This window comes from Cyprinodon variegatus, unplaced genomic scaffold (genome assembly GCF_000732505.1).
Source record: "Cyprinodon variegatus isolate N-32 unplaced genomic scaffold, C_variegatus-1.0 Scaffold1842, whole genome shotgun sequence".
Taxonomy (NCBI): Eukaryota; Metazoa; Chordata; class Actinopteri; order Cyprinodontiformes; family Cyprinodontidae; genus Cyprinodon; species Cyprinodon variegatus.
Genome location: NW_015152295.1, coordinates 21,391 through 24,180, shown reverse-complemented (window position 1 = coordinate 24,180; position 2,790 = coordinate 21,391). Strand labels below are relative to the sequence as shown.

Genomic DNA, 2,790 nt, shown 5'->3' with positions numbered 1-2,790 from the left:
GTGACACCATCCTGCAGGTTTTTGCAGAGGAGCTCCTGAGATGAACCAAGCAGCCGACAGTGAAGGCAGATTTCTGATCCGTCTGTTAAAGTTTAGCTGTTGGTTGTGACGTCAGACCTTGGACAGTTCCTCTGGATGTTCACGTGACCGACAGAATGTGAAGATCCTAGAGAGGAAGGCCTGCATTCCTGCTTCGCTGCAAAGCTCACTTCCTTCATTTAGCTGCAGCTGCTCTGGTTCTGGACAGAGACGTTCTTTACAGAACAACCAGCAGGATGGAGACGGGTCACCTGCAGACCCAGCAGGACATGGATGTCCACCTAGAGCTTTGATCAGACAGGAAGAAGACCATGCAGAGATGCACAGCTCAGGAAGATCAACCTGAGATCAAACATCTGGTTGTGACCCAGTGATTAGGAAGTCCTTTGAAATGTGCTAAAGTTAAATCAGATTGATGATGGCCAGCATGGCGGTGGCAGCATCATGCTGTGGGAGCTGTAGAGCCTGCAGCTGAATGATTTTCACTGTGATCAAATAAAAAGGCGTTTGAAACATTTTTCTCTTTAGATTCCTGAAGATTTAAGGTTTAAATGAGTCCAAAAGAGTGTTTCTACCAGACAGTTTCTAATTCCAGTTTCCAGAACTGAAACTAGGGATTAAAATGTGGGATTATGACCGCTGCTGTCCCGGGAGCTCCGGGCTGGATGGATCCAGGAGAGCAGCCCATCCGGACCGGTTCCTCCTTACCTCTAAGCCAGCAGCTGACAGCTCCGTGGCGCCGGACGCAGCGGATCCGGTTCCGGTTCTGCGGGGTTCCGCTGCGGTATGTCTGGGACCGGAACCACTGCAGCCTCTGGACTCAATCCTGGGAGGTTTGGGAGTTCCGGTAGCACCGACCGAACCGGACAGTTTACTTCCTGGATCCACCGAGCGACGTTCCACGCTGGCAGCGCTGACGTCACACCCCGCCGCACCGGATTGGTCAGTCTGTTGATCACAGCGCGAGCCTTTTAACAGAGCGGAACATGAGAGGAGTGGACCAGGGGCGGGTTTAGGAAATGTGGGGCCCCAGGGGGCCCGCTGAAAACAGCCCCATTCTCCAGATAGAGAAATGTTAATAGAATAGACATCCATTATCTGTTCTAGGTTGTGTCCCTCTCTTCTTGTCCCTTTTCTTCTTGTTTTCCTCTCTATGTTTTGTACTCAGCTGACTTTTCATGCTGTCTCTAAAGGAATGAAAGATTTTTTATAAGAAGAAAAATAAAGTTCAAAGGAAATATTTTAATTCAAAATTAAAATCTTCAACTGGAAGGAAATAAATAATAAGAGCAAAGAACAGCGATGTCATTAGAAGGAGAAATATGAGACAGATGGCAGCTCCTGCTGTAGGCAGGAAGGTCGGTCGTCTCTAGAAGATCCTCACTGCTGTCCATCATCATCTTCATCTCCAGAGGTTCTAGAGTAGTTCCTAGAACAGAGCCGCCTTTATCAGCTGCTTCAGCTTCTTTCAGTCATTAGCGATGATGATGATGATGACGATGATGATGGAGGAAGAGATCAGCCTCTCCACAGCAGACTGATAGTAGATCTGCAGCATGTGAAGCAGCCATTTCACGGCGCTTTAAACTTCTCCCATCTAGAATTTTCAAAAGATGCTGAACTTGGGGAGGGAGTGGCCTAAAAATCTGAACCATGCCCTGATAAATGACAAAAATTAATGACTAATCATTGTTTTAGACCAGTTTAAACATTTCCATTTTTTTCTCTCTCCATCGTTTTTTCTAATATCTTTTAGGTCACGTGACTGACTGACAATAACCTGACGTAAAATCATTATAATAGCAAAGACAGACGATGCAGACTTTTTTGATCCAATTAAATGAATTTACAATTTCTCATTAAATTATGAAATAAAGAAAACCAGGATTAATTTTCTTCAGAAAATAGAACTTAATTAATCACCAGTCTCTCAGTGAACCACCTTAGGGGCGAGTCAGCCGGGAGCAGCTGCTGATGTCAGTTCTTCCATGGTGATGTCACATCCCTGGCTAAACCAGTACCAACAATCAAATGCAGCAACCATTTTAAACCTGACGAGGGCGCCAAGCAGGCGGTTTAAGACACAAAAGTGGGATTGCAATAAATTTGCAGTAAAATAATTCCAAAAAAATGACTGGGACTTGAAAACAGCTGCGTAAGAAGTCAATCGATGCACTTTGTTAGCAAGAAAGATTGGATTTAGTGGTGAAGTAATTTCCCTCTGGGATTATTAAAGTATTTCTGATTCTGATTCTGAATCGACCTTCAAAAGTCCAGTCTGCTCTGTCCCTTCCTGGAGACGGCTTCCCAGTTGTGTCTCCAGTCCAGTTTGGTGTCCAGGTGAAGAGCAATGGATTTCTACTCCTCCACCTCCTCTCCCAGGATATTAAAGGGGAACGCCGTTTTTTTCCATTGGTCCCTTGATTTTCCGTTATTCCATCATGTTCTACTCTCCCATATGAGTTTAGTGTCATTCGGAGCCGTTCTGAAGATATTCCGTTAGGTTATATCCAGTAGCGTCTTCCTATGGGCAACGACTTGAAGGCACAAACTAAACTGTTCATCACAGCCACCAGTCCATTAATCACAGCAATAATTAACCAGTCATTACACTCCGGTCAGGTTCCTCCAGCTCTCAAAACTGCAGTCATTCGCCCCCCTCTGAAAAAGCCCTCACTCGACCCTGAAATCCTGGCCCACTACAGACCCATTTCAAACCTGCCATTCCTATCCAAAGTTCTGGAAAAAGTT

General features: G+C 45.4%; 1 protein-coding gene across 1 annotated transcript in view; it reads right to left on the bottom strand.

Moving 5' to 3' along the window:
• The window catches only part of pdxdc1 (pyridoxal-dependent decarboxylase domain containing 1), a 29,736-nt gene extending 28,786 nt beyond the window's left edge, over positions 1-950 (bottom strand). The window contains exon 1 of the mRNA XM_015404727.1: positions 748-950. The gene's annotated coding sequence lies outside the window, so the exon portion shown is untranslated. The remainder of the gene's footprint in view (positions 1-747) is intronic.
• Positions 951-2,790: the final 1,840 nt, after the last annotated feature.